The following is a 19188-nucleotide window of genomic DNA, read 5'->3' on the forward strand; positions in this document are numbered from 1 at the left end:
TGCAACATTTTTAGTTGATAATACATAGCAATGACTTCCACTTCCACTAAAACTGAGCTATTGTAATTCATTTTATTATTTTGATTCAAACATATATATCTGCTCTAACTTTAAATATTCAACTGTCTCTCAACATCAATGTTCGCTTCTTCTGACAGAACAGTTTTTTGCACTCAAAAAACCAAGTATCATCGTAAGAAATAAAATTATGGTTATTGCACTGGTTATTGAATATGAACCCAGCTGCTCCAAATGATGGTTATTTTAAACTATAACAACTGTAACAAGAAAATTGTGGAACTAGAAGTGATAATCTCCCTTAAATGCCCTCCACAGCTATAATGCAGTAATGTAATATTTCTCAACATGTTTCAGATAAACAGTATTTCTTCATCTCTATATGAAGGATTCAACTTCTTTCCTGACTCCCTTATTCAACTTAAGTGTCACTCATTGTACATATGTAAGATTTTGACAGGTGGTGACATACTAGAAACATCTCGCCAGTTGCCATTCTTGGATCGTTACTAGTAAACCTGAGCTACTTCTGGCATATACAATGTTCAAATAACTTAGTTTCATGTTCTGTGGATCACTTTGCATGATAGATCATAGTAATGTGGAATGAGTCATTTTACATTCACATCGCAAATTAATTAGTACATTCTGAACATTTTTAAGTATTGTCCAAAGTGAACAAAAGATGCATAGATTTTACACATTATAGTAACAGAAATTCTTCTATGGAATAGAAGAAGCTATCAAGGAGAAACTTTCTCAGTTTGTTTTCAAATTATACTTTGATGTCTGTCAGACTTTTATATCATTGGATCAGTGATCAAAATTTTTTGTTGCAGTATTGAGCACCCATTATGTGCTAATTTCAACCTTAATGAGGAGTAATGAATGTCGTTTTTCCTTCCGATATTAAATTATGTACATCATTGTTCCTTTTGAACTGTAGTGGACTATTTACAACAAACTTCATGAGGGAATAAATATACCATGAAGCAGTGGTCAAATGCCCAACTCCTTAAACAGTTGTCTACAAGATGATCATGGGCGACCACTAGATATCATTCTTACTGCACATTTTTGCAGCATGAAGATATTCTTTCTTAGAGACGAATTACCCCAGAACGTTATTCCATAAGACACTATTGAAAGAAAATAGGCAAAATATGTACACTTACTGATTTCTCTCTCCCCAAGCTTTGCATTGATTCTAAGGGTTCCAAAATGTGCTTCTTCCAGTTTAAATTTCCATCAATACAGACACGTAAGAATTTTGAAGTTTCCACCCTACTTATTATTTTCTCACCATATGTTTTACTTATTACTAGGAATGCAGAACAGGTAACATGCAAGCAAGTGGTCTTGAAAATAGAGATGGAGGTTTTTGCTTAAATTCTGATGGGAATCCCGCACTCTCCCTGAGAAAACATTTAATTTAAGTTTGTGAGATGTCCCATCACTATACGAGGTTTGTTCCAAAAATTCCAGAACACTGTCCACAAAAATTTTTTTTCCGGAACATTGTCCACAAAATTTTTCTACGCTTACCTTTTAATTGTTGTGCATTCTCCTCCACAACTGATACACCAATCTAAATGCCATTTTCACTTCCGGAAGCAGTCTTGGAACGCCTCTTGCTGGATCATGTGATGTGCCATCTGTGAATTTTTTAAAAATCTCATCTATTCTTGCAAATTTCATCATTTCAACAGGATTTTCAACTTTGGAAATAGAAAAAAATCCGCAGGGGCCAGGTCCAGAGACTATGGAGGACAAGGCAGCACAGTTATTTCATTTTTTGTGCAGTAGTCGTACACTAACAAGGATGGATGTGTGGGTGCATTATCATGATGCAAGAGCCATGAATTGTCTCATCACATTTCAGGCCGTTTCCTTCTCATATTTTCTTGCAGGCATCACGACACATCATGATAGTACCATTGATTAACAGTTGTTCCAGTGGCATGAACTCATAAGGAATTAATCCTTCAAAGTCAAAGATAACTATTGGCATGGCTTTGACATGTGACCTGACCTGACGAATTATTTTTGGTCTTGGAGAATCTTTCCAACATACTGTGAAGATTGAATCTTGGTCTCAGCATCATAACCATAGACCCACATCACATTGTAAGTTATGATTCTCTTATGGAACATCTTGTTCTCATTTGTGGAATCCAGAAGCTCATTGCGAGGCGAAGGTCTACTTGGTCTTGACTCATGACCCTTGGGACGAACTTGGTGGCAGCAATGCATCCATCCAAGATGCTGTGTCAGGATTTCATGACATGACCCATCTGAAATGTTGTTACACTCTTCTGCAATCTCTCAGACAGTCAGTCTGCGATTGTCATGCAGAAGTTCGTTGATGTTCCCGACATGAGTGTCACTGATAGACACTGAAGGGCACCCTGAACAAGTGTCATCTTTAACTTCTCTCCGGCCATTTTTAAACCATATTGTCGCAGGAGAAGCTGAGTAGCACTGTGGTGTAGTGGTTATGATACTAAACTGTTGCATGGTCGGTCGTGAGTTCAAAACTCATCTGGACTGCACAATTTTAATTTCTATATTTGGTTTGAGTACATTCTAGAATCATTGTACTGGAATGTTCTGTAGCTGTATATATACTGTATGTGTTCTGGCCGGAGGTTGTTCGCACCGCGCCATTGTATGTGCAAGTGCTGAAAAACCTTCGTTAAGTGAAGGAAGTGTTTGTCAGTCATCTAATTACACCTTCTTCAATGTGACATTATTCTGGTGGAGGCGCTGGGTATCAGAACTTGTGATAGTGCACATTATCGATGAAACATTGGCTCCCATCAGGCCACAACGGAGCCATCATTTACGTGGCGAGAAACCTGAGTTCAAGCCATATTCAACAGATCGCAGTCTATCGGATACAGAAGAAGAAGAGGACGTTACGATGACAGCAACTGTGTGCCACCACATGAGACATCCTTCAGGGTTCTCTGGTGACGATGGCCAAGATCCAAACAAGTGGCTGAAGGTATATGAGCGTAGAGCCAAATTTAACAAATGAGATGACACCACGTGTTTGGCTAACGTATTTTTCTACTCGGAGGGCACTGCCAAGCAATGGCATGAGAACAATGAGGAGAAGTTCACAAGCTGGGAAGTATTCCAGGCCGAACTGCTCAAGTGTTTTGGTGACACACGATGACAGAAGTGCAAGGCTGAAGATAAATTAAAGTGCAGTGTGCAAGTGTCCAGGAGAAACTACAGCATCCTACACTCAAGACGTTTTGGAGTTGTGTAAAATAGTGGATCCTAGAATGAAGGAGGAAGATAAGGTCGTACATCTCATGAAGAATGTTGCTGAGGACATGTCTCAAACCCTACTCCCAAAGGAGTTCTTGAAGAATGCATGATACACAGGAGGAATAAATTTTAGAAGATCAAGCATATCCTTCTTGTTGTTGGTTGTCACAGTCCGCCTGGGCTTATAAAGTATCCCTTGTGTCACTGATGCAAGGCTTTGAAGAGGTCTGCCTAATGTGTGTTTATGAAAATCCACTTCGTGAAGTTCTTCACTTTGACGGAAACTTGATTTAAACCTCATGGAAAATGGCACTGCCCATTCCAATTGCATCCAGCTGACTTGTAGCTAATTTAATGGATACCCATCATACCCATCAGTTGGCTAATTCAATCAGACCAAACTCTGCATCACTGGGCAGGTAGCTATGACCAGGTATCATAAATTTGTGGTTTATTACTTCCACTTTCATGTCTGGGTCTTCATCAAGGAAATTCACGTATTACAATTACATTTCTGCCCTGTATATGAATCAGAATATGCAGTTATTACTTTGTACGTCTTTGTGTATTCTTTAAGGTGTTTCACAACCCAGGACACAACATCTTGGGAACCTCGACCTCCTCCTGTTTCATCTCACATGTACATGTATCTGTTTCCATCATTAAAAGAATGGCATCCCAGATTATACATATTTTAATTTCTCTTATAGTAGGCAACAGACATCTGCAGTTTTGGGAAAGGCAGTGCCTTTTGTAAATCGAACGTAAACACATAGTGGTTCATCGACTTTCTTGCTTCTTCAGCCTGTGTTAGATGTTTGTCCTTCTCATTTTGCAGCCTTTCTCTTTTGTACATTGTGCTCAGTTGCAATCTTCAACTGCGGTTCATCGCATGTTTTACAAGTATCTTTGGATGGAGGCTTGAAGTATAGATTAAAGTTTGAACTGAAAACATGATAGTAATATTTTGCTTTCACTGGTTCCTTGCCAGTATTCCTACACCATTGAATATAGAGTTCATAGATTTTTTCTCACTGTGAGGCCTTGGCTGAGATATTGTCGATTGGGATTATCCTTTCTGGTATATTGGCTCCGATAAGATATGTTCTTGAACACTACTGTCGTCTATTTTATTTACAGGTGTTTTTCTTCCTCATGAATCCGTCACAGCAAACATTTCCTCCTTTCCTATACACCTGTATAATCTCCCTTCATTTATTTGATATGTCTCTAAGAAGTACTTTTTGCACACCTGTATACTATTATTTTCCACCCTAAGAAAGTATTTGCATGAGACTGCTTTTGGTGAACGAGATCCATCCTTCAAGTGTTTTCTTTGTACTTTTCTGGTACGTTATTTCCACTACGATATATATACGATTGTCTGCTGTTCTTGTTATTCTTACGGATGTTCCATTTCCATGCGTTGGGAGTTCGCATCTTTTTACATCCCCTGTGCACTTCCTCGGAAACTAAAAGTATGGTAAATAAAGTTATGTCAAATACTGTGGTTCTATGCTACAATACAGTTATTGTATGTTCAGCACACCCTTCAACAGATTAGGTTAGAAATAGTGTCTTATTCATTTTGGCTATGTGTAGAATATTACTAATTATTATTGGTGTGGCTTACTTGTCACAGTATCATTCATAGGAACATTTTCCTCGCTGTCTGGTGAATATTCTGAACAACACTCCAAAATATGGTCACAACAAGAACCTTCACATTCCATCTGCTACTAATGCACATGGACATATGTATGTTGTATGAATAAAGGCGGGAAACAGTTAAAGCACCAACACAGTGCTGCACTCTATGCACAGATGATGAAACCTCAGAGATATGTACTTACAACTCTGAATTGTAGATGTCCCTCTGTTAATGAGTATCTCTGTAACTCACTTTCAACGAAAAGTGGAGTTATGCCACTTGTGCTCTGAACCCCTCATTTACATGTATATTACATGTTAACAAATTCCTCTTTTCACAATTTCTTTTCTTGCTATTACAAGCCTGCATTTCACATTCTCTCTACTCTGATCATCATCAGTTATTCTGCTGCACAAACAGCAAAACTCATCTACCACCTTTAGTGTCTCATTTCATAACCTAATTCATTCAGCATTAGCTGATTTAATATGACTTCATTCCATTACCCTTGTTTGACTTTTGTTGACGTCCCTCTCATAATCTCTTTTCAAGACAATTCCATTCAACTGCTCTTTCAAGCCATTTGTCATCTTTAACAGAAATATGATTTCATCAACAAGCCTCAAAATTGACAGTGGGCTTCCAGGTGGTGGTGTCTGCACTGTTTTCACTATATTTTGACTACCAATCCAGTCTGGTTGGAGACCAGCCAGCGAGTACACTTAAGAACCAAACTTGCAGCACCTGAAGAGGACAGCTGGGTCAATCTACATCTACATCTACATCCATACTCCGCAAGCCACCTGACGGTGTGTGGCGGAGGGTACCTTGAGTACCTCTATCGGTTCTCCCTTCTATTCCATTCTCGTATTGTTCGTGGAAAGAAGGATTGTCGGTATGCCTCAGTGTGGGCTCTAATCTCTCTGATTTTATCCTCATGGTCTCTTCGCGAGATATACGTAGGAGGGAGCAATATACTGCTTGACTCTTCGGTGAAGGTATGTTCTCGAAACTTTGACAAAAGCCTGTACCGAGCTACTGAGCGTCTCTCCTGCAGAGTCTTCCACTGGAGTTTATCTATCATCTCCGTAACGCTTTCGCGATTACTAAATGATCCTGTAACGAAGCGAGCTGCTCTCCGTTGGATCTTCTCTATATCTTCTATCAACCCTATCTGGTACGGATCCCACACTGCTGAGCAGTATTCAAGCAGTGGGCGAACAAGCGTACTGTAACCTACTTCCTTTGTTTTCGGATTGCATTTCCTTAGGATTCTTCCAATGAATCTCAGTCTGGCATCTGCTTTACCAACGATCAACATTATATGATCATTCCATTTTAAATCACTCCTAATGCGTACTCCCAGATAATTTATGGTATTAACTGCTTCCAGTTGCTGACCTGCTATTTTGTAGCTAAATGATAAAGGATCTATCTTTCTGTGTATTCGCAGCACATTACACTTGTCTACATTGAGATTCAATTGCCATTCCCTGCACCATGCGTCAATTCGCTGCAGATCCTCCTGCATTTCAGTACAATTTTCCATTGTTACAACCTCTCGATACACCACAGCATCATCCGCAAAAAGCCTCAGTGAACTTCCGATGTCATCCACAAGGTCATTTATGTATATTGTGAATAGCAACGGTCCTATGACACTCCCCTGCGGCACACCTGAAATCACTCTTACTTCGGAAGACTTCTCTCCATTGAGAATGACATGCTGCGTCCTGTTATCTAGGAACTCCTCAATCCAATCACACAATTGGTCTGATAGTCCATATGCTCTTACTTTGTTCATTAAACGACTGTGGGGAACTGTATCGAACGCCTTGCGGAAGTCAAGAAACACGGCATCTACCTGTGAACCCGTATCTATGGCCCTCTAAGTCTCGTGGACGAATAGCGCGAGCTGGGTTTCACATGACCGTCTTTTTCGAAACCCATGCTGATTCCTACAGAGTAGATTTCTAGTCTCCAGAAAAGTCATTATACTCTAACACAATACGTGTTCCAAAATTCTACAACTGATCGACATTAGAGATATAGGTCTATAGTTCTGCACATCTGCTCGACGTCCCTTCTTGAAAACGGGGATGACCTGTGCCCTTTTCCAATCCTTTGGAACGCTACGCTCTTCTAGAGACCTACGGTACACCGCTGCAAGAAGGGGGGCAAGTTCCTTTGCGTACTCTGTGTAAAATTGAACTGGTATCCCATCAGGTCCAGAGGCCTTTCCTCTTTTGAGCGATTTTAATTGTTTCTCTATCCCTCTGTCGTCTATTTCGATATCTACCATTTTGTCATCTGTGCGACAATCTAGAGAAGGAACTACAGTGCAATATTCCTCTGTGAAACAACTTTGGAAAAAGACATTTAGTATTTCGGCCTTTAGTCTATCATCCTCTGTTTCAGTACCATTTTGGTCACAGAGTGTCTGGACATTTTGTTTTGATCCACCTACCACTTTGACATAAGACCAAAATTTCTTAGGATTTTCTGCCAAGTCAATACATAGAACTTTACTTTTGAATTCATTGAACGCCTCTCGCATAGCCCTCCTCACACTACATTTCGCTTCGCGTAATTTTTGTTTGTCTGCAAGGCTTTGGCTATGTTTATGTTTGCTGTGAAGTTCCCTTTGCTTCCGCAGCAGTTTTCTAACTCTATTGTTGTACCATGGTGGCTCTTTTCCATCTCTTATGATCTTGCTTGGCACATACTCATCTAACGCATTATGTACGACGGTTTTGAACTTTGTCCACTGATCCTCAACACTATCTGTACTTGAGACAAAACTTTTGTGTTGAGCCAACAGGTACTCTGAAATCTGCTTTTTGTCACTTTTTCTAAACAGAAAAATCTTCCTACCCTTTTTAATATTCCTATTTACGACTGAAATCATCGATGCCATAACCGCTTTATGATCGCTGATTCCCTGTTCTGCGTTAACTTTTTCAAATAGTTCGGGTCTGTTTGTCACCAGAAGGTCTAATATGTTATCGCCACGAGTCGGTTTTCTGTTTAACTGCTCAAGGTAGTTTACAGATAAAGCACTTAAAAAAATTTCACTGGATTCTTTGTCCCTGCCACCCGTTAGGAACGTCTGAGTCTCCCAGTCTATATCCGGCAAATTAAAATCTCCACCCAGAACTATAGCATGGTGGGGAAATCTACTCGAAATATTTTCCAAATTATCCTTCAGGTGCTCAGTCACAACAGCTGCTGAGCCAGGGGGCCTATAGAGACATCCAATTACCATGTCTGAGCCTGCTTTAACCGTGACCTTCACCCAAATCATTTCACATTTCGGATCTCCGTCAATTTCCTTCGATACTATTGCACTTCTTATCGCTATAAACACGCCTCCCCCTTCACTGTCCAGCCTGTCTCTGCGGTATACATTCCAATCTGAGTTTAGGATTTCATTACTATTTACATCTGGTTTCAGCCAACTTTCTGTCCCTAGTACTATATGGGCGTTGTGACCGTTTATTAATGAGAGCAGTTCTGGGACCTTTCTGTAGACGCTCCTGCAGTTTACTATTAGCACATTAATATTGTTATTCCCTGTTGCATTTTGCCTACTCCTACCTTGCTGCGTCTCAGGAGGCGTCTTGTCGGGCCTAGGGAGGGGATTCTCTAACCTAAAAAAACCCCCATGTGCACTCCACACGTACTCCGCTACCCTTGTAGCCGCTTCCGGCATGTAGTGCACGCCTGACCTATTCAGGGGGACCCTACATTTCTCCACCCAATAGCGGAGGTCGAGAAATTTGCACCCCAGATCTCCGCAGAATCGTCTGAGCCTCTGGTTTAAGCCTTCCACTCGGCTCCAAACCAGAGGACCGCGATCGGTTCTGGGAACGATACTACAAATAGTTAGCTCCGATTTCACCCCGCGAGCGAGGCTTTCCGCCTTCACCAATACCGCCAACCGCCTGTACGAACTGAGGATGACCTCTGAACCCAGACGGCAGGAGTCATTGGTGCCGACATGAGCAACAATTTGCAGTCGGGTGCACCCAGTGCTCTCTATCGCCGCCGGCAGAGCCTCCTCCACATCTCGGATGAGACCCCCTGGCAAGCAGACAGAGTGAACACTGGCCTCCTTCCCCGACCTTCCCGCTATTTCCCTAAGGGGCTCCATCACCCGCCTAACGTTGAAGCTCCCAATAACTAATAAACCCCTCCCCCCGTGTGCCTGCTCGGACCTTGCTGAAGGAGCAGCCACATGTCCACTCACAGGCAGAGCGGGCGATGCCACACGGCCAGCCTACTCATTGACCCTCCGCCTCGTGCGCCGCGAACGCCGCTGAACCCGCCACTCCCCTTGGGGAGAGGGTGGCCCAACCGCGCCCAGTACACGCGAAGATGTCTCGACAGCAGGGACAGTGGGTGAAGCATGTAACACCTGGGGTGTACCTTGCGACGCACCAGACTCTCCACTGCCGCTACACTCCGAGGCAGCAGCCTGAAGACGGCTGACCGCGGCCATCAACACGCTCAGCTGTTCGCGAACAGTGGCCAGCTCCTCCTGCGTCCGCACACAGCAGTCGCACATCCTATCCATCCTAAGGAATCAATTTACTGAAGAGAGTTAATCAACCTTTAACTAGACTGCTAATTCACTAAAGGCGGCTGTTTATTAACTAAACTGTGGTTGCTAGGCACTTCTTGTAGAAAACAATGAAAATAGCACTACCTGTCTCTGGACTGTATTGAAAACAAACACTAGCACTACTGGCACTATGGCTGACTAAAGGGACTCTCTCTGACTGTATTCAAAACAAACACGAAATCTATGGAACACTATTAATAGCACCCGACAATTAAAGCTTCCTAAAAGCAAATACACATGGAAGAAGAAGTGACAAGTAAGAAAAATACAGTTAATACTTAAATTAAGGTAGCTCGCTGCACAGCAGACGTGAAGCAGACGGCAGTTACGACGACACTGAAATATTGTGCAACAAATGGAAACAGCTCAGCAGAACATCCAACAGCATACCCACAGCAATCGAACCAAGAAAACCTGAGGGATCAAACCTAAAATTTTTTATATCTTGTTCCTGAACTTTACTTCCTTTCATAATTTGTCCTTGGTTTCATTTACTGCTTCCTCAATGCATAGACTGAATAACATCAGGGATAAGCTACAACCCTATCTCGCTCCCTTCTCAACTACTGGTACCCAGTAGAATCAGTTGATAATTACAAATACTTACTACTTAGTAATTAACCTTTAGCTCCCTGCAATTTATCCATTCCAGCTTCAAAATTTCAAAGAGTGTAGTCAAATCAACATTGTCAAAGGTTTTCTCTATATCTACAAATGCTATAAAAATATGGGTTTATTTAAATGGATAGATAAAAAATCTACTCACCAAGCAGCGGCGGAACACACACACAAAATACTGTTGCGAATCACAACAGTCTCTTATGTGTGTGATCTGACGCCACTTGGTAAGTAGATTTTTTATCTATCCAATTAGATAATTTTATCAGTAATTGAAAAATCTGGGTTTGTATTTCTTCATCTTGTCTTTTAAGATAAGATGTAAGATCAGTATTGTCTCCAGGAGCCAAACTGATCTACACCCAATTTGGCTTCTACAAGTTTTCCTTTCTTCTTTAAATAATTTGTGTCAATACTTTGCACCACTACTTATTAAACTGATGGTTCGGTAAAATTCACACAAGCCTTCTTAGGAATTTGAATTATCACATAATCCTCATACGTAGAGGATACGTCGCCTGTTTCATGTATCCTGTGCAACAGATGGAATGATTTTGTCACATGTGGCTCTCCCACGGAACTCAGTAATTCTGAGGTAATTTCGTCTACTCCAGTGGCCTTGTTTCCACTTAAATCTTTCAGTACTCTGTCAAATTCTTCTTGCAGTATCACAGCTCACATCTCACCTTTACCTTCTCTCTCTTCTCTTTCTATGACACCATCCTCAAGTTTTTTTTCCCCCTTATATAGACCATCTACATATTCCCTCTACCTTTCACTTTTCCCTTCTTTGCTTAGCAATGGCTTGCCACCTGAATTCTTGATATTCATGTGGCTGCTTCTGCAAAGGTCTCTCATTTTCTTATAGGCAGCATGTATCTTTCCCCTTGTCATAGATGTTTCCATAGCCTTGTATTTTTCCCCTAGCCATTTCTGATTATCTATTTTGCATTTTCTGTTAATCTCATTTTTTAGATACCTGCTGCCCTTTCTGCTTGCTTCATTTTCTGAATTTTTGCAGTTTCTCCTTTCAACAATTAAATTTAATATCTCCTGTGTTATTCAGGGATTTTTCCAAGGCACTTTCTTTTTATTCATGTGATCCTCTGGCACCTTCACAATTTTGTCTCTCTCACAGCTACCCTATTGTCTTCTACTGCATTCCTTTCCTGTTCCAATCAAACACCAGTTCCTGGTTCTATCAATTTACTTGAGTATTATCTCATTAAACTCCTACCTTTTTGCAATTTCTTCAGTTTCAAGCCACAATTCAGTAGCAACAAATTATCATCAGAGTCAACATCTCCTCCTGGAATCGTATGCATTAATTGGAGAACTTTAAACCATCCATACTACAGTAAGACTGGCTGATTGGTTCATGCGTTATGATCTCATGCAAGCATATTAGTCAAAGCTCCGTATTGATCATTTAACTGCAATGGTCTACTAAAGTTCTGGAATGAAGAGATGCCAGTGAAATATTTACTCAACTCCTGCACTGTAATGACTAAGCCCCTGATTAATTATAATTTCTTTATAAGGTGTAAAATCTTATTTTCTTTCACTTACCTAGCAAGTGGTTCACGTCCCCAAGACAGCAACTAAAATCTTTCATTCATGTGAACTTGTGCTAGCACTCTTTCAGCCCTGCATCTATCGGTGTCACTCACTGGCAACAAAACTACTCCAGAAATATTTCTTCTCCCCTTCGCAGGTTTAGTTTAGTTTTCTTGCATGTTCTACAGATCATATTTGTGAGAACTTTGTGATGTGCAATACATCAGTAGGTTTATAAATAGGTACATTCTCTAATTTAAAATATTGTTATATGATCATTTACAAAACTGGATCTCATGTTTTAACAAACAAAAATTTGATAAAATGTAACATACCACATACGTACTATCTACTCATATGTATGGAATAGGGGTAATTGTCAAGCAGAAATGACTTCAAATTCTTTTTAAAAATTTCACTGTCTGTTGGCACCTTTAACTGATAGGGAGATGCCAGATAGTTTTACTGCTGCATACTATGCTCCTTTCTGTGCAAGACATAGTTTGAGTTGTGCATAATGGGGGCCATTTTGTTCCTAGTGTTGCATTTATAAATGCAATATTATTTTAAAAACTATGGCTATTTCTTCACTAATTGAATGGAAGTATGCAAAGTAAGCTAATTTTCTAATGTTTTCACCACTGACTCCACAAATTACACATAAATGTGAACTAAGCTTTTGAAAAGATCTATAATACAACAGTGTCAGTAAAACTGCATCATAGATTTTAGCACATCAAACTGTGGTACAAGCTTGGACATACAAATGACTTTAACATTTGAGAGAAACCTAACAGAGTGGATAGGAGTACTTTGGAATAATGCCATATAAATTCTGTATAGGTCCACTTTCATTTTTCATATACATAAAAGGCCTTCACTCTAATGTACAATGAGCAGAATTAGTGCCTTTTGCAGATTACACTTGTAAACAATTCACACATACACACAGCACTAGAAGAAAGTAGCTAATGTTCTTAAAAATATTATTGAATGGTTTTCTGTGAATGGACACACTTTCATTATTTCAAAATACACAACATATTGAATTCTGCACATGTAAGTGGTACTATAACAATGAAAAGTGTAATATACGGTGAGAAAATAATAACTATGGTGTGAACGACATAATTTTTTGGTGTACATATTGATGAGAATTTAGACTGGGGATGGGGTGGAACATTTTGAAATGCCTAAAACAACATAGTTCAGCGTAATTTGCACTTCGAATCATTGCAAATTTTGGCAAGAGACACCAGAAAGAAAGTCTTCACTGCTCAAAAACAAAAACATAACATAAGAATAACATGTGGTGCTCATCCACAATCATCTTGCAGGTGTCTGTTTAAAGAGTGAGACATTTTGACTTCTGCTTCAATGTATCTTTATTCCCTCATGAAGTTTGTTGTAAATAATCTGCTCCAGTTCACAAGGGGCAATTATGTACATAACTACAACACCACAAGAAAAAATGGTGTTCATTATTCTGCATTAAGATTGATTTAGCACAAAAAGAATTGCACAAAGCAGCCCCGAGTTAAAACTACTGTTCTCCTCCATGATATAAAATGTCTTAATAGACAGTGAAGTTAAATTTGAAAACAAACCGAGGAAGTTTGTTCTTGGCAACTCCTCATATTCAGTAGGAGAATTTCTATGACTGTATTGTGAATAAGATGGTGGGGAAGAAAAACTAATACCTGTATTTAAAAGAAACACAAACCACCTTGTAAATGCTCAGCATGTAGCCATATTTACATGTGAATGTAAAATGACAAGTTCTACATCATTACGATTAATCATGCAAATGATCTATAGAACACAAAACTAACTAAAAATATTACGCATCACGTTTTCATTCAGATGCCACATTTGAATGTTAGCTGTTTGTGAGAATGAGAAATGTCTACTGGCATGTATCAGAACCCGCCAGCAGCATGAACATGGTCTATCGTGCTAGAAGTTTATTGTTCTCAATACTGCTGCGAATGTTGGTCAGGATCCCACAACTACCATGCAAATTTGAAATTAAAGAGTTCAGGAGAGTCAAACCCAACGCCAAGCATTATCTCAGTAGCCTCACAAGAGTAGTGTCCGAATGACACTACTAAGTTATGGGTCACCAAGAGAATAGCACACCACCATTTGCCAGTAGTTACTATTGTTGAACTGTGGCACAGAACCGAAGCAGCATGGATGAAATATTTGTATGTGTCGACCATTCTCATTTTTACTCTATATCGAACTGGTTTCAAACCACTGTTGTCACCGGAAGTGGCAGTTCTGTTTGCTAAATTTCACATGCTATACACCTGCAAATCACCTAAGAATTTAATCATCTATTCTTCATCCTTTTTGTGGTACCCTTGTATTGAATTGAATGGAAACTGGGGACCTAGAAAGGATGGAGAGGCTTCGTCCCCACTGCAGCCATCAGTGGTTCACAACCCCACAACAGGCTACAGCAGTCCACTCCCCAAACCGCTGCCCCACACTGAACCCAAGGTTATTGTGCGGTTCAGCCCCCAGTGGACCCCTCGGAAACATCTCACACCACGTGAGTGTAGCCCCAATATTTGCATGGTAGAGTACATGTGACGTACGCATATGTGGAGATAGTGTTTGTGCAGCAATCACCGACACAGTGTAACTGAGGCGGAATAAGGGGAACCATCCTGTTTGCCGAGGCAGATGGAAAACCGCCTTAAAAACCATCCACAGACTGGCCAGCACACTGGACCTTGACACTAATCTACCGGGCAGATTCGTGCCAGGGACCAGAACGCCTTCCCGCCTGGAAAGCAGTGCGTTAGACCGCATGGCTAACCGGGTAGGCTAATGGTACCCTTACTGGGATAGCAATTTTAATGGCCAACAGTGTAGGTGGTTTTCAATTTAAGTTCTGATCAGTATTCACATCAGGGAATTTTGAACAATTAGTTTTACATATTTCCATTCCCCTGTGCCTTATGATGATGATATACACTGATGAGCCACACATTATGATCATCGTGTAATAGCATGTTGGTCCACATTTGGAATGTAATGCAGCAGTAGTTCTACATGATACGGAGTGATAAGCCCGTGTTAAGTTTCCAGAAGTATGTGGCACTAGATGTTTACACACAGATCTTGACAACTCCACAATCACTATGCGGGGGTGGCTCATTATGTAAAATAAAACTTTGGGTTAATGTGGTATGACTGATGTAAAGGCAACGTAAGAGGTGGATTCCTTCTGGGAGCAACGGAAAGATGAATGTCATGCAGCAGTACTCTCCTTGATAGTGTGCAAATTATTAGGGTGGGCAGTAAACCACTAGATGCTGAGCAGAGGACTTATTTGCATCTACAAATATGCGCCTGAGATTTTTGGGTAAGTAATAGCTTCTGTAACAAAACCATCAGTGAGTTAATTCTCTGCAATACCCATATGACTTAGCACCCTCAGACAACAGAGCAGGCAGTATGACTAAGCTCACAGTAAAGGGTGACATGAATAACATCGATCAACAGTCTGGAGACTGCTTATTGAGTCATTACAAATTGAAATGCAGTCGAGGGAGGTTAATACAATGTGGGACGCTGTTAATGACCATCAGCTCCACCATAAGAGACACTGCATGTTCCCTGCAACAAATGTCATTCCTGACAGGCAGGAAATGTAAGAGCATATCCTTTTCTATCCACAGTTTTAGTGTTGTCACTGTAAATCACAGTAGCACAGTGATACTCCTGAAGAGCTGAAGGGAGCATATGCTGAATGGTCATGGTAACAACTGATAATTTAGGTTCTTGAAAGAGATTCATCCTAATTTGTTACCTGAGCACTAACCAAGGAGGATGGAGGGAGAGAGCATGAGGAAACACAGAGAGTACATTCTAAAAGAACAAAGGTCTTGGCAGAGGGCACTGAGATGCATTTCAAACAGTAATCCCATTGGAGGCAGGTCATGAGGTTGATGCCGCTTCTATGGAAAAATAATTTGATAAGTTGGATGGTCAGGAAATTATTGGATGGTGCATAAGTGAGCAATAGTTTGTATTGTTGGAGCTAAAGAGGAAAGATCCCCACTTCGACAAGAAGGCTGTCTATGGGACTAGTCCAGAAGGTGACTGTGTCAAATCTTACTCCAGGATGATAAACTGGGTGCAAAACTATCAAATCTGAAGGTGCTACTGAGCCATAAGACTGGCAATCAGAATGAGATCAGGGCCTGGTAAACGAGGAGGAGAGTGGAGTGAAAATGAGCAACAACATCCAAGCACTCGGTACCCGAGTAGAGTTCTGGGTCAGGGGATGATTCACCTTTTCGCGAGAGAGAGAACTGGATGGCACGTGAAAGAGTCCAAATGAAGGCCCTTTGGATGGCACCTTGAATAAGGCGTTCAGCCAAGGCTACAGCTTGAGAGCTATACTAAAGGCAAAAGTTGTCAACATACAGCGCAGGGGTGACCAGTGTATTGATCCCTGCATTCTTTCATACTGCACTGAATGAGATACCAAGCTTTAGCAAGGATCCGATTAAAAATGACAACGATGGTCTGTGAAGAATGCTGCTTGAGACACTGCAGGGCCCTTTGACAATCCTGAATCGCTGCTGCAATGTTTTTGGTTCACCACGGCACCAGCCAACAGCACAATAGGCTTACAGAATGAGGATGGTAGTTCCAGCGGCATGGGTGATCATGTTGGAGACATCTCCCACACTCTTGTCAATGCAATCTTATAGGGGGGGGGGGGGGGGGGGCGAAAGTGACAGCAGAGGAACAAAGTTGTCAGTTGGCTCTTTTGAGAGCCCAGCATGGTAAGTGGCCCTTCAGTGGTGACAAGGAAGTGACAGGATAACGATAAAATGGTCACTGTCACGAAGATCACTGCACAGTAACCATTGGAGCAAAGCCACAAGATTGGAGAGAGAGATAATACGATCAGTAGCTGAAAAGATGCCATGGGTGGCTCTACAGTGTGTAGTAGGAGTAGCTTCACAGAGGGCAGAAAGATCGATTTTGCAAAGGAGCTGGCTAATCAGAAGGCCCCTACCATGAAGTGGAACTTCCCCAGAGAGGGTGGGGTCTACTGAAATCCACAAGTATCAGAAAAGGGTGGTGTGTGTGCATGGGGGGGGGGGGGGGGGAGGCAAAGTTGTTGGATTATGGTGGTCATCTCAAGATAAGTAAGCGCTCTGCTCAGAGGTAAATAAGAGGCTATAAATGGCTATCACTGGGATTGTTTGCATTCACACTGTTATTGCTTTCAATGTATTTCAGAGGGAAATCCGTTCACTAATGACATCTGTACAAACCACTGTACAAACACCTACATATGTTCAGCCAAGGCTACAGCTTGGGACCTATACTAAATGCAAAAGTTGTCAACATACAGTGCAGGGGTGACCAGTGTATTGATCCCTGCATTCCTTCACGATGCACTGAATGAGATATCAAGCTTTAGCAAGGAGCTGTTTAAAAGTGACAGAATGGTGGTAACCTCGAATGCTTCGAGAGAATGCTCATTCAGTGAAGTGTCTTTGTTGGAGAACAACAAAGATCACAGAAAAAGAGGAATATACTTTCTGTGGTTCTGGCTGGTGACAAAATGCTCATTGGAGTTACACTGGATCATCTGTTGAGAATGTCCTGGTTAGGCATCCAGCAGTCAGGACAGGTCACACCCCTCGATCACTGCCTGTCACCGGTGGGGGTGGATCAACGCCAATGAACACTTGTTCAGAGTCTGATGGCATGAGGGGAAACTGCTCTCTCCAGGGCCATTGGAGCAGCCTTCTACTGAGATTTCTTCCATCTCATCTTCCACGAATTTTGATGGTTGAGATTCTTGGGGGGGGGAGGGGGGGGGGGGACCTTACCCACAATACGTAAGGAACACAAAATGAGTGAGCAGCCCTGGAACCAATGGAACCAATAGTCCCTGACTCCTTCAGCCACTTGCTTGTGTCTGTTACTAATCTGAGGATTTCAGGGCACAGGGTTCTTGAAAGGGAACCCTATCACAAGTAAATGACGGAGAAAGATGCTGCTCATCTGGCTAGGTGTTGAGGATGGCCCTCAAAAATGGTGCTGCAGGAATTATTAGAGCAGAGAACTATCGCCTCCAACGGTCAAGTTTATGGAGGTCAATGTCGAGTGAATAAATACACTAGGAACTATTGATGATCTGATCAAAGCAGTGGAGAAGGCTGATATCAGTTGGACTGGATATAAATAATAGCGTCTTTTCTGAGCTTCCAAATATAAGAGAGAATCTGTGACCATCAGTTTCTGGATTTTGCATTTCTTGATTGGTGTGGCACACTTGGGGGATCAGGGAGTGTGGTTGCTCCTGCAATTCACATAGACCGGTGGCAGCACTCATGGTTAATTTCCGTGAAGCGGCTGGCCACAGCCCTAAAACAGGTCATGTGTATACAAGGAAGACATGCCTAAAGTACAGGTATTTAAAGCACCACATCCGGGGTGATATATACAACTTCACACTGCAACAGTAAACCATGATTTTTCCAGAGGGAAGCGAATTGCCCTCAAAAGCAAGGATGAAGTGGCCGTGTCAACCTTGTTGTACCAAGAATTGAGGCAAGTAATTGTCTGCATGCAGGTTGGTTTTGTTTTCCTCCCCGACAGCATGACCAAGGAGGGATATTTCTTACAGTCACAAAGATCAGCAATGAATTGTGATCTGCCTGAAGAGGCTGCTGGAGCCTCGCAACCATGGGCTGATAATTTTTGTCATATATCCGACATAATGCCACTCTGAACAAATGTTCTCCCCAATGGTGCTACATATGTAAAACAAAGGCTATCTGACATAACAGCCAGTGTGTGGAGCCCCAATGCACAGGAAGGTGACATCTTGAGCATTGATAGTAAGATTGCTATGTGATCAGGGGGCTACCACAAACAGGTACCTGATGTCCACCCACATGGACAAGCTACCATCCTTGGTTTTAGGAAACCTTCCCTGCATGGCCTGCACATTCTATAAAAATAATTTTGAAAATGAGGAGGTCAAACCCAGATGTAGGGACCAAATGCAAGTTCAACAAAATATATGGTGTAAGAAGAACAAACTGTGAAAAGCTGTAACTGACATCCTATGAGTGAGCTTGGTTGTCATGAGAAAATCTGTCCACATGAATACGTCTGAAAAAAGATAGAAAGTAAAAGTACTGCAGTCACTTGGGGGTCCATGCTCACCACACAAACAGTGACAAAAGATTGTGAGCCCCCTGGAGGTGCCATTGGGTCAACATGGCAAGGTCATCTGCTGTGGAGCCCCATTGTGAGGTGGGTCTGCTTACAGGGTGGCAAACTTCCATTCTCCACATTCTAGCAGAACAGCTCTGCTATTTACGAGGTGCTCATTTCCATGTGCTGCGTCGTAACAGTCTGCTCTTTGTCAAAGTTACTTATGTCAGTGGAT

General features: G+C 41.5%; 2 protein-coding genes across 4 annotated transcripts in view; both read right to left on the reverse strand.

The window, feature by feature from the left end:
* The window catches only part of LOC126457485 (mitochondrial ribosome-associated GTPase 2), a 176040-nt gene that overhangs the window by 147562 nt on the left and 9290 nt on the right, over positions 1-19188 (reverse strand). The gene's annotated exons all lie outside the window — the stretch shown is intronic.
* The window catches only part of LOC126457484 (semaphorin-2A), a 39760-nt gene that overhangs the window by 15583 nt on the left and 4989 nt on the right, over positions 1-19188 (reverse strand). Inside the window, exon 1 of one of the 2 annotated variants that reach the window (XM_050093779.1) lies at positions 1564-1662. The exons of the other annotated variant lie outside the window; for it this stretch is intronic. The gene's annotated coding sequence lies outside the window, so the exon portion shown is untranslated. Of the gene's footprint in view, positions 1-1563; positions 1663-19188 lie in introns of those variants that run through there. 2 annotated transcript variants of the gene reach the window in all.

Source organism: Schistocerca serialis, chromosome 2 (genome assembly GCF_023864345.2).
Source record: "Schistocerca serialis cubense isolate TAMUIC-IGC-003099 chromosome 2, iqSchSeri2.2, whole genome shotgun sequence".
NCBI classification, from domain to species: Eukaryota; Metazoa; Arthropoda; class Insecta; order Orthoptera; family Acrididae; genus Schistocerca; species Schistocerca serialis.